This window comes from Chiloscyllium punctatum, chromosome 25 (genome assembly GCF_047496795.1).
Source record: "Chiloscyllium punctatum isolate Juve2018m chromosome 25, sChiPun1.3, whole genome shotgun sequence".
Classification (NCBI taxonomy): domain Eukaryota; kingdom Metazoa; phylum Chordata; class Chondrichthyes; order Orectolobiformes; family Hemiscylliidae; genus Chiloscyllium; species Chiloscyllium punctatum.
In genome coordinates, this window is record NC_092763.1 from 55,713,686 (window position 1) to 55,734,426 (window position 20,741).

Sequence of the window (20,741 nt, forward strand, 5' to 3'; positions counted from 1 at the left end):
CTGAACATTAAGACTTTAACTTAAAGCTTTAGCTGCTTTGAATGGTATTGTGAAAACTATAGAATAGATTAAGTGAGGAGTAACTTTCATAACACATTATTGTGGGTTGGGTGGTGTAGTGGGTTAGAACACAAAACTTTCATTTCTGGGGTTTGCAATTAAATCCAAACTAGACTAGTAAGGTAAATAACCCTTTGTTATGTTTCAATCATATAATATGAAATGACCTTCATGTTTTCCATCTAGTTCCAAATATAAATTGACTCATAAACTAAAAGTGCCAGGAAACAAACTGTTTTTTTCGAGAGTTAAATTTGAAGTCTAATGACTGATGGAACACTCCAAATCAAATAGAAAATTGGCAGATGTGTAAAGATGATGCAGAGCTACATTTCTAACTGTCTATTAATCATACACTCCTTGTTATTCATTTGAGCTCTGAAGTTAGTCAGTTATGACACAGATTAGTTAAAAACCTAATTTGAGTCATAATTTTATTGTTCAAATAAAAATCAAAACCACTAGACAATGGTGAAGTGCAGAGAGCCACCAAAAATCAAGGTGATTTGCTGGTTTTACTGACATTGTGCTAATCAAGGAATTGGTATCTCAACAGCTTGCTCCATAGTTTTAATGGACTGAGTTTGTGCCAGGTAGGAGGTGGCACAATAATGGTAACTTGCATTTATATAGCACTTTCTATGTAAAAAACAAATCCCAAGACACTTCTCAGAAGCACTACAAAATGTAAATTGACACAAAGCCATGCAAGATGATATTGTGGCAGGTGGCCAAAGTCATGGTCCACGAGCTGGAGTATCATAAAAGAGGAAAGAAACAGATATGAAAACATTTAAGGAAAGAATTCAACGAATTAGGGTACAGGTAGCTAAAAGCATGATGACGACCAGTGGTGTCGTAAGAAATCAGGAAATTCAAGAGGCCAGAATTGGAGGAAGAGTAATAGAGTCAGAGTCATACGGCATGGAAATACACCCTTTGGTCCATGTTCCCAAACTAAAGTGGTCCTGCCTGCCTGCCTGCATTTGGCCCATATCCCTCCAAATCTTTCCTCTTCATGAACTTATCCAAATGTCTTTTAAACATTGTAACCGTACGTGCACCCATTTTCTCTGAAAGTTCATTCCTCACAAGAGCCTCTCTGTGTAAAAAGAAGTTGCTCGTCATGTCCTTTTTAAATCCATGCTCGCTGGCTTCAGATCACGAGGTAACCCTACCTCCACATGCTGGCCTCCGTCCAGGACTCACTGTGCTGCTGCTCCTGGACCTGGTCCATGCTTGTTCTGCTCCCACTTTGGGGCTTGGCCCACGTGTTCTGCTGACACTCTGCCTCCAGCCCGTTGTTGCTCCACAGCCACTGAAAAATCCTCAATCCATGCTGAAATACTGACTAATATACCAAAATAAGAGCTTTTATTTTGTGACTTTTGATGTTGCCCTTGCATTGTCAGTTTTTTAAAATACTTACTGACAGTATAAATATAAGTATATCCATCAGTTCCTATTTATCTACAGTAAATTTAACTTTCTCAAAGAACTGCAGTGGGTGGTTAAACATTATTTCCCATTTATAAAACCATGTTGATTATGCCTGATTATCATGAACTTATTTAAGTGGCCTGTTATAACACTTTTCATAATAGCTTTTAAATCTTTCTCCATGGCATAACTTAAGATAATCAGCTCAGTTTCCCTGTCAACCTTCTCAATCTGTCTGCTACCTCTGACAAGGTTTAGTACATGATCATACTCCATCCAGCAAGGTGGGATGCAACCCCTATTTTTTCCTTTCTAACTAATCATAGCCAGTGCACCATTTGGAATGGAATCTCTCCCTGCTCCTGCACTTTTACCTCTGATGATCTCCAATGCTCTATCCTTATCTCTGTTCTATTTCTCATTTACATGCTGACCAACCACCTGGATTTGTGCAGTGTCCAAAGGAAAGCCCAAGAGTAGATATTTAATGATTTTCTACTCTCTGGAAGGATGTCATGATCTTGTCTACTACCTCAAATTCACTCAATGAAATCATCTGAAACTTTAGAATTGATTTTCACAAGTACATTATTGACACCCAACTTTACTACTTCTTCATCTCTCAGTCCCCCCCATTGTTGCTGGATTGATAGACTGCTTATTTGTAACCTAGTGCTTGATTAGTACCACCATTTCTGGATTACCTTGCTGATACTTCATTGTTGCTATGCCTCACTTTCCACAGTTAAGACCATAAGACCAGAAGACACAGGAGTGAAAGTAAGGCCATTCGGCCCATCAAGTCCACTCTACATTCAATCATGGCTCTCCCCGTAGCCCTTAATTCCTTGTGACATCAAGAATTTATCAATCTCTGCCTTGAAGACATTTAAGGTTCCAGTCTCCACTGCGTTCCATGGCAATGAATTCCACAGGCTCACCACTTCTGGCTGAAGCAATGTCTCCTCATTTCCATTCTAAATTTACCTCCTCTAATTCTAAGGCTGTGCCCACAGGTCCTAGTATCCCCACCTAATGGAAACAAATTCTGTGTCCACCCTTTCTAGGCCATGCATTATCTTGTACATTTCTATTAAATCTCCCCTCAATCTTCTAAACTCTAATGAATACAATCCCAGGGTCCTCAGCCGTTCATCATATGTTAGGCCTACCATTCCAGGGATCTTCCATGTGAATCTCTGCTGGACACGCTCCATGGTCAGTATGTCCTTCCTGAGGTGTGGGGGCCAAACTTGGACACAGTATTCTAAATGGAACCTAACTAGAGCTTTATAAAATCTCAGTCGCTTCTTTTACATTCAACCCTCTTGAGATAAATGACATTACAGAATCAACCTGCAAGTCAACCTTTAAAGAATCTGGGACTAGCACTCCCTTTGTACTTCGGTTTTATGAATTTTCTCACCATTTAGAAAATAGTCCTTGCCTGTGTTCTTTTTTCCGAAGTGCAAGACCTCACATTTGCCGGCATTGAATTTCATCAGCCATTTCTTGGACCATTCTCCTAAACTGTCTAAATCTTTCTGCAGCCTCCCCACCACCTCAGAACTACCTGCCTGTTCACCTAACTTGATATTGTCAGCAAACTTCACCAGTATGCCCCCAGTCTCTTCATCCAGATCATGAATACGTAATCATGGTTCAGAGATGCCGGTGTTGGACTGGGGTGTACAAAGTTCAAAATCACACAACACCAGGTTATAATCCAACAGTTTAATTGGAAGCACACTAGCTTTTGGAGCGACGCACAATCACCTGATGAAGGAGCATCGCTCCAAAAGCTAGTGTGCTTCCAATTAAACCTGTTGGACCATAACCTGATGTTGTGTGATTTTTAAATTAATATGTAAAGTCAACAGCTGCAGCCCCAACACTGAATCCTGCGGGACACCACTTGTCACCTGCTGCCATTCCAAAAAAGGACCTTTTATCCCAACTCTCTGCCTTCTGTCAGACAGCCAATCTTCAATCCATGCCAGTAGCTCACCTTGAACACCATGGGCCTTTATCTTACTCAGCAGCCTCCCATGATGCACCTTATCAAACGCCTTTTGGAAGTCTAGGTAGATAACATTCACTGGGTTTCCCTGGTCTAACCTACTTGTTACCTCTTTAAAGAATTCTAACAGGTTTGTCAGACACAACCTCCCCTTACTAAATCCATGCTGACTTGTTCTAATCAGACCCTGCACTTCCAAGAATTTAGAAATCTCATCTTTAACAATAGATTCAAGAACTTTACCTACAACCGAGGTTAGGTTAATTGGCCTATAATTTTCCATCTTTTGTCTTAATCCTTTCTTGAACACAATGGTTACAACAGCAATTTCCCAATCATCTGGGACTTTCCCTGACTCCAGTGATTTTTGAAAGATTACAACCAATGCCTCAGCTATTTTTTCAGTCCCATCCCTCAAAACTCTAGGATGTAGCCCATCCAGGCACTTTCCTAGAACTTTCTCTTTTGTAATGGCTACCATACTCAACTGTGCCCCTTGACTCTCCTTAATTGTTGGGATATTACACATGTCTTCCACTGTGAAGACTGACACAAAGTATTTATTAAGTCCTTCAGCTATTTCCTTATCTCCCAACAATAGCCTTTCTGTATCAATTTGGAGCAGCCCAATTTCTATTTTTGCCTCTTGTTTGTTTCTATGTATTGAAACAAACTTTTAGTATCATTTCTAATATTACTGGCTAGCTTACCTTCATATTTGATCCTCTCCTTCCTTATTTCTCTCTTTGTTATCCTCTGTTTGTTTTTGTAGTCTTCCCAATCTTCTGATTTCCCAGTGCTCATGGTCACTTTATGGGCTCTCTCTTTTTCTATGATACATTTCCTGACTTCCTCTGTCAGCCATGGCTGTCTAATCCACCCCCTCCTCCCCTGCCCCAGAGAATCTTTCTTTGCTTTGGGACGAACCTCTGTACTGTGTCCTCAATTACACACAGAAACTCCTGCCATTGCTGCTCTACTGTCTTCCCCACTACGTTCTGCTTCCAGTCAATTTTCATCAGGTCCTCTCTCATGCCCCTGTAATTACCTTTATTTAACTGTAACACCAGTACATCCAATTTTGCCTTCTTTCTTTCAAACTGCAGACTGAACTCTACCATATTATGATCGCTGCTTCGTAAGTGTTCCCTTACTTTAAGTTTAAACATGCCTTAAAAACTACTTCATTGACCATATTTTGGGTCATGTGACCTTATATCTTATTATAGTTCAGTGTTATAATTTGTTTTATGTTGCTGCTGTGAAGTACCTTGGGATGTTTTATTAAAGGTTGCATATGAATACATTGCTCTTCTGTCAAAGTTCAGCAATCTTTTATAATTTAGGTTTTATGCCCACATGAAGAGTTTGGGTTCAAGACAGACTCATCAAGAAGAACGCAACTTCATGAAGTATCTTCAGGCTCAGTCTTGTGTAGAATGTTATTTATTGCAAAGCAACACAATGCATGTATATATAAAATTATGCATGGTAAATTGAAACGTACCAGACTATAATCTTATTGTTACACCACCATAAGTCTATTTCCTGAAATATATCGATCGTACGTTCTTGATCTAGCTAACTAACTCTATCAACATTGAGCCATTAATACCATGACATCATTAGAAGGTTGCTCCAGGATCTAAAACACCTTACACAACAACAACAGATCTCCTATAACAAAGGGAAAACTACAACTACATTGTTCATTGATTTGAGCCATCTCACCAGTAAGCTCTTCATTTAATATTCCATTCCATGATTCCATTAAGACACAACCAATTTTTAGTAAAATTCATCCTTAAGTTTAATTTCAGAGAGTTCGTGACTCTTTTCTTTCCCTGATCTCCAGCAAATTGTCTCATATAATTCTCTCCTCCTCACCTCTTTCTGTATGTACCATAACTCTGTGGTGTCACACACAAACACATTACCATATCTCACCAGCAGTGGAAGTACTTGTCACTGCTGGGGTCTTCAGGGATTGGTGGAGCCAGCACCATATTTAAAGCTCACCTCTATACTTGCACAAACACTGCACACTAGAAACAACCCTTCATAGTTGTAGTGTGAGAAGAATTGCCCAGAGAAATGGCTAACAGAGATAAATTGACAGACTGGTTTTCTGACTAAGACCTGTAAGTCCTGCTGGGTGGGCCAAGAAGAGGAGGACCATCCTATGGAAACGCTACACCATAAGGGGAAAACCAAAAGTTACGTGACTCTACAACAAAATGATATAAGCTCTGCAGTCCTGCCACATCCAGTTGTAATAAGTGGTGGGCAATTAAACAATTAACTGGAAGAGGCTGTGCCAAAAATATCTTCATCCTCAATGATGGAGGAGCCTATCATATCAATACAAAAGACAAAGCTGAAATATTTATAATGATTTTCAATCAGAGTTACCCAGTGGATGATTGATCTTGGCCTCCTCTTGAGATTCCCAGAATTATAAATGCCAGTCTACAGCTAATTTGGTTCATGGATTGAAAGGCCTGTCTACAGAAAGACCTGAGGTAGAATGATGCCATGAACTATAATGTGACATCAGTGTAGTAAAGCAACTGATATGTGAGTAATATTGTTGAATATTTCTAATCTTTTAAACTAGTTATTACAGTTCCAAGTAAAAGTTATTTCTTCAGTTTATGTCTCTAGCCTTGAACTTATTCTTAAAAATAAATTGCTTATTATTAATGTTGGTGTTAAAAGTAATTATAATAAAGTGTAAATATTTGAGCAAGTATACTAGAATAATTGATTAATAAATTAATTGAATATGACAGTGATGAAAAGATAGGTGAGGTATTGTTGCTCCAGTATGTGGGAGATAATGGAAACCAAGGTGATCCAGAGCAAACACATCTACAGTAAGTGTTTGCAGCTTGAGGAACATTGGATCCAAGTTGAAGAACTGCAGACCAAACTACAAACATTGCATCAAATTAGGGAGAGAGAACATTACCTGGACACTTTTCTACAGGAGGCACTCACACCCCTTAGGTTAGGTCTTTCAAATACTGTTGGGTGATCAGGGACAGGAGAGTTTAACTGCAGGTGAGGACCCAAGGGGTGGTGTTCAAGGATCCTCAGCCATTCAACTGTTATGAGGTTCGTACAAGCTATATGGACAAGTGTTGTGACTGCAGGGAAGATCATGAACAAGCAGGATTGTTAAAGGAGAAACAGTAGATGTCATAAGTGGGTTCTCAATTGGCTTTCAATACGGCGTTACGCATACAACTACATAAGATAAGAGTTGATGTTTGAGGTAGTATATTAGCAATGTTAGAGAATTGGTTAACTAAGAGAATGTTTATAAACAACTAGGTGAAAGTAAGGACTGTAGATGCTGGAGATGAGAGTCAAAAAGTGTGGTGCTGGAAAAGCACAGCCAATTAGGCAGCATCTGAGGAGCAGGAGAGTCGATGTTTCAAGCATAAGTTCTTCATCAGGAATGTGGGGGAGGCCCAAGGGTGGGCTGAGAGATAAATGGGAGAGGGGTGTGGCTGGGGGGGAAAGTAGCTAGGAATGCGATAGGTAGATGAAGGTGGAGGAGTGATGGTGATAAGTTGGAGTGGAGGGTGGAGTGGACAGGTGGGAAAGAAGATGGACAGGTAGATTAGTTCAAGAGAGCATAGAGTTGGGATAAGGAAGCACATTCAGTGTGACAACCTGTAACTAGTGGACTGTGACAAGTATGACTTGGATGAGGGAAGTGAATGTACTATAACTAGGTTTGCAGATGACATAAAAATAGGTGGGAAGGCAGTGGCAAGGAAGTTGCAAAGTGTCTACAGAGAGAAATGGACAGATTAAGGGAGTGGGCAAAAACCTGGCAGGTAAAATGATAATGTGGTAAAATGAGGTTATGCAGTTTGGCAAGAAGAATGGAAAAGCTGAATATAACTTAAATGGAGAAAGGTTGCAGAAGGTCTGCATCTCTGAGGGATTTGTGGTTCTTGCACATGAATCACAAAAAAGCAATGTACAAGTTCAGCAGTTAATAGGGAAGGCAAACAGAATGTTGCCCTTAATTGCAATAGGAAAGATATATTAAAACAGGAAAGTTTCGCTAATATTATGCATGGCATTAGTTAGGCCATACCCAGACTACTATGAACAGTTTTTGTCCCGTTATCTAAGGAAAGGTATTTTGGCATCAGACACAATTCAGGGATGGTTCACTATATTGATCACAGGCATGAAAGGATGTTCTTCTGAGGAGACTTAGAGTAAGTTGGGCCTGTACTCAATGGAATTCAGAAGAATGATAGACTACTTTCTGAAACATATAAGATTCAGAGGGGACTGGACAGGGTAAATACTGAGAGGTTGGTTCCCTCATGAGATAGTCTAGTACCAGAGGGCATGAAAGATTGCCCAAATTAGACAGAGATGAAGAGCAATTTCTTCTGTCAGAGGGTAGAAAATCTGTGGAATGTTTTACCACAGGGGGCTATGGAGGTTAAGTCATTAAGCATATTCAAAGCTGAGATAGACAACTTTTGCTAAGGGAATCAACAGTTATGGCATTAAATTGTGACGCGGAGTTGAGTACTATTAGATTAGCATCTGCTGTCCTCACTTTCTACCACTATCAGATTAGTCATGATTTCATTGAATAACAGAGCAGATTCAAGAAGCGAAATGGCCTAATTCTGATCTTACATTTAATGGTATTTTGAACTTACAACTCTTTCATAATGATATCAAGAAATGACTTAATGCAGTGGAAACTGTAAAACCCATCAGACTTGACAACATTCCAACAATAATACAGAAAATTTGCTCTCCAGGTTTAACTATGGACCTAAATATTCTGTTCTAGTATAAGTACAACACAGGCACGTATTCACCAAAATGAAAAGTTGTCCAGCTATGTAGACCAGAAAAGGTAGGACAAATCCAATGTGGCCAATTAACACCTAATCAGCCTATTCGTAATCAATGGAATTTAAGAGTATTATAAACTGATGTTTATTTAGCAATCACCTTCTCACCATTGCTAACTTTGGGTTGGAAAGGCCATTCAGCTCCTGTTCCCAGTTTGCCTCAGTACAAACATAATCAAAAGACTTGAATTCCAAAAAGAAGGAGCTGCATTTTATAATTATGACTGGTATTCGTTCTCCAAAACAAAAGTCGATGATTTTCCCAGTACCAATTAGCCAGCTCACCTAATGACCATTTAACAAATGTTGACCTTTAATTGACTCAGGTTGTTCTTACACCCGTATGAGAGTGAAGGACTCACCTATAAAAATTGCTAACCAGAGGGTCTTGCACTTTCTTGTGCTAGCAGTGCCAATGCAAGCATGGCCACTGCAGTGAAGCAATAATGTATGATAGGCTTCCAATGTGTATGGGATGTCTGTAAAGGAGATAACCCTCCCCCTAGCTTGCCACAGGTTATCCAAAGCCTCCTTCACTGTTGATGAAATTGCAACAGGTCCAGTTAGTGGGAAACATGGAGCCATGACATTCAATATTTATCCTCTTCCCCCATCTCCTCGCCCCCAAATGCCAATGGGGACATGTAACATTATGACAAAGTTGAGCATGACTGTGCTTTACCTCATTGCATCAGTGTAGCATCAAAGAGATTGCAAAATGGAAATCCAAGGGAAATCTCTCTACTAGTGTTGTTCATTCCTAGCACAAAAGAAAATGGTTGTGGCGTTGGACGCTAATCATCCTAGCTCCAAATATTGCTGCAGAATTCCCTCAAGGCAGTGTCTTACATTCAAAAATTTACTGCAACTTTATCAACAACCTCTTTTCCAACATAAAATTTATTGCATCATGAGTTCCAAGATTTTGTCTCAGTGATGGTAATACAGTTCCAGGTCAGGCTGGCATATGGTTTGAAGGGGAAATTGCTGATGGTGGTGTTCCCATATTTCTTGTCCTTCTAAGTTTGGAGACATCCAGGGATTGGAAGGTACTGTTGAAGGAGCCTTGGCAAGGTGCTGCCGTGCGTCTTCTGGATGGTGCACACTGCTATCGTTGTGAGCTGAAAGTGGAAGGGCTGAAGAATTAAGGTGGTGGAATGTGTACCAATCAAGCCTGCTGTTTTGTCCTAGATGTGCAAAGTGTCATGAATATTGTTGGAACTGTATCCATTCAAGAAAGTGGGGGTGTATTATTGGACTCTTGAATTGTGCCTTGTTGATAGTGGATAGGCTCTGGTGAGTCAGGAGGTGAGCTACTCACCACAAAATTCCAAGCCATGATATTCTATGGCTTCTCCTCGCTCCACAAGAGTATTGACCACTGGGGATTTGAAATTGGTAATTGCTGTTGAATGTTGAACAGCAATGGCTAGATTCTCTGTTGAAGATGGCCATTTGCTAGCATTTTGGCAGCACAAATTTTTCCTGTCACTTGTCAGCCCTGACATGAATACTATCTATAATTTGCTGCAATCAGTCATGCAATTTTTCAATATCTAAAGATTTGCACTTGACACGGAACTCTGAGCAATCTATGCACCATTGTGTCTATGCGTATGCTATAATTCCTGGTAACTCTCCTGCAAAATTGTAATGTGTAGGATTACACATGAAAAATGGCCAGCAGGCTGAAATATTTCTGCCATCTGTAGAGTAATCAGATATCAGCAAAATATATAATAATGGCGATATATAATAATGTAATCAGTGTTACAAAATTATGTAGCGAGAACCGGAAAGGGCCAGAAGCTGTATTCAGGTTTTGAGTGAATGTATGTATCTACTATGCTGTAAATGATAGTTTCTGACAGAAAATGCCTTGAATTCAACTGAAGCAGTTCTTAATTACAAAGAGATCTTAATCAATTAGGTAAATGGGTTCAGGAGTGGCACATGGAGTTAAATTTGGATAAATGCGAGGTATTGCATTTTGGTAAAACAAACAAGGGCAGGACTTATACAATTGGAAATAAGGCTTTAGGTAGTGCTGTAGAACAGAGAGACCTAGGGGTTCAGAATCATAATTCTTCGCAGTTTGTGTCACATGTAAACAGGGTGGTTAGGAAGGCGTTTAGCATCCTTGTCTTCATTGCTCAGACGTTTTGAGTACAGGGGTTGGGATATCACGTTGAGATTGTTTTTGACATTGATGAGGCCTCTTCTGGAGTATTGTGTCCAGTTATGTTTCCCTGTAAAGGAAGAATATTGTTAAGCTAGAGAGGGTTCACAGACACTTTGACTGGGACAACACACACATCCTAGAACAGGTGAAACAAAGACACACAAGAATTCTTAGAAGCGTGGCAATCTAACCAGAACTCCATCAATTAACACATTGATTTAGATCCTATCTACCCTCCCTTGAAAAAAAACGGAAATGACATCACCCATCTTAAGAAACCAAGACCTATAAATAGAGAGGGGGGACATACCACCAGCACTTCACTGGAGACTCTCACTGATGATGTTACCTATTATGGAGACGAAACATTTGAAAACAAACCTTAAAGCTCACTGAGCTAACTTACATACTTATCTTCAACCTGAGCTACAAATCTTCTCAAAAAAGGGTTCATAAAAGATTTACCAGGATATTGTTTGGAATGGAGGGCTTGGATTATAAGGAGAGGCTGGATAGACATGGGACTTCTTTCACTGGAGCGTAGGAGGTTGAGGGGTGACCTTTTATAGATTTATAAAATCATGAGCACCACAGATAAGGCAAATGGCAAGTCTCTTTTGCATAGAGTGGGCAATTTCAAAACTAGAAGGTATATTTTTAAAGTGAGGGAAGACAGATTTAAGAAAGACATGGGGGCAACTTTTCTACAGACAGTGGTTCATTTGTGGAATGAACGTCCAGAGGAAGTGGTGGATGTGGGTACGGTTACAATGTTTAAAAGATATTTGAATAACTACATGAATAAGAAATGCTTGGAGAGATATGGACTAAGCACAAACAGATGGGGTTAGTTTAGTTTTGGACTATGGTCTGCATGGACTGGTTATTCTGAAGGATCTGTTTCCATGCTATATGACTCTATGATTAGAGTTGAAACTTATGAAGAAACAGCATCCAAAGAAATAAGGGGATGGGGCAAAAGTGGGTATACGGAGATAAGACACATAATCTTATAGAATTATGTACCTGGCTCAGAGAGTAAATCACCTGTTCCATGCCTATTATCCTATATTACAATGTTTCTTGGTACCAAAAGGTTGTTTCAGGGCAATGTCTGCTGCTCTGCAATAGAACCTGTGCAAGTTTTTCCACTTAAGAACATGTATCTTGAAAATACCTTATCACAGATTGGTTTAAAGATCATTTATGACTGGCAGATTTTACTATAAATAGAAATCAGCTCTAGCAAAAACATTCATTTCATGAAAGCATTATTTGAAAAGCTGAGGTGTGGGTCCTTTTCTGTTTATCTGATGGCCATGTTGGAAAACACATCTTATCAATATGTAAATTCCAGACCTAGTTTTGAAAATGGTTTTAAAAAAAACATTTGACTAGCAAAGATTTAAGAAACTAAAAAGTTACATATCAATTCTGATCCATTTGAATCACATTGTTGCTGTTTATCAACCCGTGCCAAGAGACGTTCAATTGCATTTTGACTCAGCTAAAAGTAGTCAATACATCAACTGTGTCTATGACTTGTTGATAGTACTGAGCCATGATTTAAGTTTTTCATTGTGAGAGTGGCAGAACTCTCATTAAGCAACTGCAGTTAATGAATATTGGTAACTCCAAGAATTAGCTCATGCTTTTAGGCATTTACCTTTAAAGCCAGCATTCATGATTTGGGCAGGCACAGAACAACAGGTGTGCTATTAAAGAACTATCTTCACTAAGCTACACAAAGAAGTGGTGCAGCACAGATGTTGGTTAAAGTGAGACAGTTTTCAATATGCTTTATAACCAATCCTTATGCATGCTATTTTTGAGGTTGCATTATATCAGACAATGCAGTCATTGGGACTTGATTTGTGTTGACTTATTAGTATAATCTCTAGTGTTTTTTGAGAATCTCTTTTTTTGAAAGCTGGGGCAATAAGAAACATGACTTTGAAAAGTGAAAGTCTGAAATATAATTGTGAAAATAACCATCATGAAATCACCAACATTTTTTTAAAAAATTGACATCATTACTTTCAGAATTTCGTTTACTGGAAACAGGTTTCCTCGTGGGAAGATGTTCTGTCTCCAAAACTTTGGGTATTAAGATCAATCCTAAGGCCTTCAAATCTGCAAACTGCACAGTACCAGATAATGCATTTACAACAATAATTTGTGTTGCCTTCATGTGTTTAATTTTCTTAGACACTTCCCAGAACCCGAATCCCATAGAAATGGACACCAGAAACAAAGAAGGAAGTATTGTAAGTTTTAGGTATGTGGGGTCATCCTAGAACAGAGGCAGGTGATGAGGCAAAAATATTTAAGCAAGGAATTCCAGCGAAACCAAGCCAAAAAGTAGCCACCAATTATTGTACGTAATAATGGATGACACAAATGATGAAACTCAAAGGAATGGAAAGTTTGGAACATTGTAGAGCTGGTCTAAATTTAAAAAAGGTTTAAAGGATTTAAATGTAAGGATAAGATTTATAGATTTGAAACTTAGTGCAAGGCCAGAGTGTACTTGTCTTTCCTTGACCATAAAGTCCTCTCTCCTATCCTACCCTCCCATAATTCAATAGCCGCCTACAAACAGTCCCTCAGCAAGTCATTCTAATCATCTCAATTCCCAGACTCGAGCTGCCCACATTCTAGATGAAGACATGGACAAACCTTAGATAACCCATCCCTGATTGGTGGCTTGCTTTCCACATAGTCTTTACATAATAGCACCATCTGACTGTCCATACTTGTGCTTGACTTCCAAGGCTGACCATGGCCCAAAGCCCAGACTGAAATGGTGCCAATCCCTGAAACTGAATTGAACAAAACACCTAATCGACTGTGGAGAAGGTGAGGACTGCAGCTGCTGGAGATCAGAGTCAAAAGTGGGGTGCTGAAATTCCTGATGAAGGGCCCTTGCCAGAAATGTTGCTTCTCCTGCTCCTCAGATGCTGTCTGACTTGCTGTGCTTTTGCAGCACCACACTTTCAAACATAACTGACTGTGGCTAACCACCCCTTGTCTTGGACCAAAAATTGTTCAGACCTCAGGAATGACTGTGCCTGTATTTTCTGAATGACTGGAATCAGCCCTTGCCTCACTAAACATATCTTTAATTTCCCTTTTACACACCATCACGCCTTCAAGCACATGGAATATATTTGCAATATAATCTGCACGCTAATACAGCACCTCTTACAGCAAAGTGACACCATGTCCTTTGTACCCTTCCTTTCCTGCTGACACTTCACCATGCCCTTCAGCAGCTGCCCTGCCTTCTGCTGTAAGTAGCCACTCTGTGGCACTAGCTGCTTCCTTGCCTTCTGCAATTACCATCAGAAACAAAGGCTGGTGTATTGCTGTACTGCAGTTTGGTTCTGCGATGCTCCAGGGACACATTCTCCCTTGGTTCCCTCGTTTACACCTATGGCAGTTGTAGAGTTCACAGAGAAAGTGAAGAAAACAAACAATGACAGTGTTTCACAAGAGACTACTGAAACAAAGAACTCACCTGTACTTGGGCCAAAGACCAAGTCAGCAGGTACACCCTTGGTTTTGAAGCATTGACCATCTCAGTTAGGAAACTGTGAACTGAGCTGTGTAATTAATGCGTGTAGATAGACTTCTTGCCACTTAATGGAGAAAGTTAACTCATCTTCAGAGGAGTAAAGACTTAACTGCTAAAGTTTATGCTAACAGCAAGGATATGATTTTTGGACTCCTGCTCAAATAAGTGATCAACTACTCATTTATTCACTATTATTTTCACCATCCTAGGGAGCAAAAAGTCTCTTGTCTATTAAATGTTTGGATGATTGGAACCTACCCAACTGACTTGCAGTATAAAACATCAATACCGCTATGAATTCGCCATTTGCGAGATTATCCAAGAACATAATCCCGGACTTTACTGTATTGGAAAATTCATCTTCTTTTATTTAATATACTCTGTTGACCATATTACTATGTAAGTGATCAGATGAAATGTTCTCTTTGTAGGTGTTTTTGTTTCAAGTGAGAAGATCACAGCTGTAATGTATCAATGTGACAAGTCAAATTTAATTGGAGGTCTACTCAGTTGCTGGACATTGCAACCAGCAGTGAAACACCATCAGCATTCACTGTGGTTACAGCTGCCACAGAACTTTGCAGGATTTTAAGCAGCAATTCCTTGTTCCCACAGAACTTTTCAAATACCTGCATCTAAAGCCAACTGTGGCAAATATAAATAGGGAAAGCAAGTGTGGCTCATTTCAAGCAATCAAACTGAAAAACTGTCACTCAGGTGTCAATGTAAGCCAGAGGTATAACATTGATGATTTAATTTAATTGAAATCATATTCAGTATAGAAAATAAAGAGAGAAAGGAAGATGGGATTGAAAGAGATCATAGAACATAGAACATAGAAGAATACAGCACAGTACAGGCCCTTTGGCCCTCGATGTTGCACCGATCCAAGCCCACATAACCTACACTAGCCCACTATCCTCCATATGCCTATCCAATGCCCGTTTAAATGCCCATAAAGAGGGAGAGTCCACCACTGCTACTGGCAGGGCATTCCATGAACTCACGACTTGCTGAGTAAAGAATCTACCCCTAACGTCTGTTCTATACCTACCACCTTTTAACTTAAAGCTATGCCCCCTCGTAATAACTGACTCCATACGTGGAAAAAGGACAGAAAGAAGAAAAATTATATATTTTAAATCTCCAATCTCTTAATGATGGAATCAAGATCCAAACTCATTTAAATACATTTTCAAGGTCACAGAGTTTTGATAGTTATTCTAACTTAGCATACAGTTAGACATTTTCCTGAACCTGAATATATAGGCCTTTGATTCTGAGGCTCAGGTCTTGAATCTTAATAAAGGAAATTACAATGGTACATGGCACCAGTTGATTCTGATGGATAGGGAAATGTTGCTAAGAGGAATGACCGTGGATAGGCAATGGCAAACGTTCAAACAGCAAATAGTAAACTACAAAATTAGCTTTTCCTGTTTGGTTCAAGAGTGCAAAGAGAACAGAGGCCAAACCATGGCTTACAAATCATAGAATCCCTACAGTGTGGAAACAGGCCATTTGACCCAACAAGTCCCCACCAGCCCTCTGAAGTGTATCCCACCCAGACCCATTCCTTGACCTTAGAATGCTACATTTTCCCTGACTAATGTACACCTAACCTACACATTCCTGAACACATAGCCAATTCACCTAACTTGCACATCTTTGGGCTGTGGGAGGAAACTCATGCAGAATGTGCAAACTCCACACAGACAGGTATCCGAGGCTGGAATCAAACCCAGGTCCCTGGCACTGTGAGGCAGCAGGGCTAACCACTGAGCCACCGTGCCTGCCAAAGGAAGGCCTCTCAGCGATATGTGAGCCTGATCTCTTGGGGGCTTATGACGAGTCTCAGGCTGGTCTCTCAACAGGCCTGGTCTGGGCTCTTGATGGTATGTTGGCCCAATCTCTTAGCGGTTTGTGGCGGTGTCTTGGCTTGACTTGCAATATGGATCCTGCCCATGTTCCCAAGACATAGGGAAAGATTGAAGAGATGGCGGCTTTCAGCAGCAGCAATGCTATCTACAGCAATGGCATCAGGAAAGACAGCTGAGATCTCCTAGAGAATGAGATAAAAGGAAGACTCATCAAAGATTGTTAAACATTTAACTGATTCCTTTATTTTCCTTGTTTAAATTAAGAAAGACTTTAATGTTAACTTTTACCTTATTTCTTTATTTTTCTAATTATTCTACAAAGTAATGCTTAACTTTTTAACTCTGTTTCTCTTCGCACTTTGCGCCTATGTTTTTTGTACCTCGATACCTTCGTATTAAGATGGTGCTTTGTGTGGCAACATTATACACTTTTCATTGTATTCCTGTACTTCTGTATTTCTGTACTTGAGATACACATGACAATAAAATCTAAGTCTAAAAGTTAGAGATAGTATTAAATGACAAAAAAAAGAGACATACAAATTGACAAGAAAAATGAAATAAACCTGAGCATCAGAAGCAGATTAGAAATCAGTAAAGGAGGACAAAGAGCTTGATTAAGAAGGGGAAAATGGAGAATGAAAATAAGCTTGTGGGGAACATAACAATTGACTAGAAGTTTCTATTGGGATGTGAAGAGAAAAAGATTGATGAAAACTAGTGTAGGTTCTTTATAGTCAGAAATTAGGAAATTTATAAGAAACACTTGAGAAACTACTTTTTATTTAACTTCTGTCTTCACTAAGAAGGATATAAATAACAAACCAGAAATGATGGCGAGCATGGGATTGAGTAAGAGGAAGGAACAAAAGCAAATCTATATTAGCAAAGAAATGATGTTAGAGAAATTGATTGGATAGAAATCTATTAAATGACCAGGGCCTAATAAAACCCAAAGTACTTAAGGAAATGGTTCTCAAAATAATGGATGCATTGGCAGTCATCTTACAAGGCTCTTTAGACTCTGGAACACTCCTTACAGAAGGAAGGGTAGCTAATATTACTCTGCTATTTAAAACAAAAGGAAGAAAGACAGAAAACAGAATTTTAGAGAAGTAAGTCTGACCTCAGTAGTAAGGATGATGCAAGAGTCTATTATTAAGGATTTTGAGCAAAGCACTTAAAAAGGTTGGTTGAGTCAGACACAGTCAACATGGATTTACAAAGGGAAATCATGCTTAACAAATCTGGTGGAATTGTTCAAGGATGTAACTAATAAACTCAATCAAGGAGAGCCAGTGGTTGTGGTTTTGACAAAGTCCAACTTTTGTGATTAATGTATAAAATGAAAATGCATGGGATTAAGGTTAGTGTTTTGAGATGGTTCAAAAATTGATTAGCTGGCAGGAAGCAAGAGTAGGCAAAAGGGGCTGGAAGAATACAGCAAGTCAGGCAGCTTTAGGAAGTGGAGAAGTCAATGTTTTGGGTATAACCATTCTTCAGGATCAGATGTGGGGGTTGGGGGAACTACAGATAAAAGTGTTGGTTGGGGGGGGTGTTGTTGGGGTGAGGAGAGTAGCAGAATGGCAAGGTAGTGAGAGGTGAACAGTAATGGGTACAACCTGGTTGGTCGATGGGAGGGATGAATCCGGTTGGTAGCTGGAAGGAAGGGGCGCTTTGTAGAATAGAAGGGAAGCGATGCAGCTGGAAAGGGAGCTGGGGCTGGGTGGGAAGATTATTTGAACTTAGAGAATGAATTATACCCAAAACGTTGACTTCTCCACCCCCGATGCTGTCTGGCTTGCTGTGTTCTTCCAGCTTCCTGTTTGTCTACTTTTGATTCCAGCATCTGCAGATTTTTTTGTCCCTGTCAGGGAACAAGAGTAGGCATACATGGGTCCTCTCCTGAATGACAGGCAGTGGCAGATGGGGTATTGCAGGGATTGTTATGAGGACCCCAGCTATTCACCTTGTCTGTTAAGAATTCAAATGAGGGAACTAAATGTAATATCGCAAAATTTCTAGAATACACAAACCGAGTGGAAGATTGAGGCAGAAGGAAGATGCAGAGATGTTGCAGAGTGATTTAGACAGGTTGAGTGAGTGGCAGATGCAGAATGATCTGAATAAGTATGAGGTTATCCACTTTGATGGTAAAAATAGGAACAGATTATTATTTGCGCAGATGTAAATTGAGAAAAGAAAATGTTCAATGAGACCTGGTGTCCTAATGCACCAGTCACTGAAAGTAAACCCATAGGTGCAGCATGTGTGTTGACTTTCATACTGAGACAATTGATAAGGATGCATAACATACAACATTTTAACAGGACTAGACCTTAGATGCAAGACAGATGTTCCTGTTGGTGGTGGAGTCCAGATCCAGAGGTCATAGTTTAAGAATAATTGGTAAGCCTTTTAGGACTGTGACAAGGAGAAATCTTTTCACCCAGAGAATGGTGAGCCTGTGGAATTCACCACCACAGAAAGTGATTGAGGCCAAAACATTGTGCTTTCAAGTAGGAAGTAAATATAATTCTGGTAGCTACAGGGATCAAAGGAGATGGGGGAGGGTGGGATTCGGATATTGAACTTGATGATCAGCCATGATCATAATGGATAGCAGAGCAGGCTCAGGGGGGTTGAATGGCCTACTCCTGCTCCTATCGTCTATGGTTCAATGTCTGTGGTTCTCACTTTTTCTCTTAATCAATAACTAGAGGGTAAATACAGCAATTTGACAGCCCGGCATGTCAAATCTGCTGGTAAGATACTGATGCCGAGGTTTATGAAGGATTATGACAATTAGAACAGTAATTATTAATGATTCAATAGGCAATAACATGGAAGATATATTAGATATTAACTCCACAAATATTATGCAAGCTGATCTCCTTACAATTACTTGTCACAAAATATGGACCATTTGATGTATTTACATACATAGTTTTCACCCCATATTGCCTTGTGACACATAAACTTCTCTTTGCTATTCGGATAAATAAACGACCAAGCCATAGAAGCTCACCAACTAGAATCTTTTTAAACATATCACAACTAAGCACACAGCACTGCAATTTATGATGATTCACAGTATTTTTCAATCTTATGGTAAATAGTTAATCTTTTGAACTAGGAAGCGGGTGCACTTTGCAGTCAGGTGCACATCTACAAATCATGAACTGTCAGCAAAATTGTGTGCTTGTGTATATAAAAGAAAAGTAACTTACAAAGAACTAAAGGAATTCAAGATTTGCTAAATACATTGCAGACATGAAGTTAATTAGCAATGTAGGAATATTAGCTGTTGCTTCACTGTGCAAGAATGAGCAGGACAACACAATGACAGCAAATTCAGCAGCAGTGGTTACCATTTTTGTTAATCTATCATCAGGGTTTCAGATTCTGCTGAAAAATGAGTTCTATCTTTATTATTATGGTAAATGGTTTAAGTATGTCAGCAGTTTTGGAGGTATCATCAATTATGGAAAATACAAATACACATATGGAAGATTTTACTTTTGTAAAAGACTTGTTTTTGCTCCTATAGCATAACCTGAAATGACAGTCTAACGTAAAAACTCTGATGAAGTTTTAAACAAACATTTTGCAGGTAATTAGAAAAAGGGTGCATGTGTCAAAGGTATAATGCAACTGAGAATCAGATTCAATACAGAAGGTTCATAAAGTTATAAGGTTAACAGAGCGAAAAGTTCAGTCAGGGATTAAAATAACAAATACGAGATGAAAAGAGAGAATAAGTGAAGAGATCAGCAGCTAAAATGAAGGGGAAACCAAAAGTCTTCCACAGGTAACTAAGCAGTAAAATGCTGACAAAAAGAAGAATGTAGCTGAACAATGATCCAATAGGGGATATGTGCATGAAGGTGAGGGGGAATGGCTGAGGTACTAAATTATTGTTTTGAACCTTTTGTCCAGGGATTTATATCTTTCCAGTTTGGGGATTGGGTCACACTCATATTTCAAAAATTTGTTCATTGGATGATTGTGTCACTGGCTAGACCAACCATTATTGTCCATCCAGCAGTTAAGAGTTAACCACATTGATATAGGTCCAGAATCTCATACAGGCCAGATCAGGAAAAGACAGCAGATTTCCTTCTCGAAATGATAATAATGAACCAGATGGATTTTCACAATAATCAGCAATTGTTACACTGTTGCTATTAGTAAAGTTTATTTTGTTCCATCAAGGTCTCCTCAGTCAATGAGTGGGAAGTGCAGAGAACAGGAAGAGTTAGTAGTTTGAGAGGGTGAAGTGGGTGAGAGGTTTAGCAGAACATGTAATAGTGAGAGTTGCATCCTTGGGTCTTGGTAAGATGTATGTCTAATGGCAGAATTAGAACGATATGTGACCCTGCGAAAATGAGGTAGCAGAAAGAAATGGTGGCACTTACCGTGTGAAATGCAAAATGTCTTTGTCTGTGCTCATGTGTTTTCTTTTTGACTAGTGACACAGCACTGACCTGGGCTAGACCTCTGTCCAGGCAGATTGCATATGGTGATCAACACTAGGATTAAGTATTGCGCTCCTCTCCACCAGCTTATCCTCCAGGTTTCTGTCCACAAAGAAGGGAGGTAACTTGTTTCTTTGTTTGGGCCAATTTCTCAGTGATAATGATGAAGCACCACAATGTTAAGTTTCTGGTTTGCATCATCT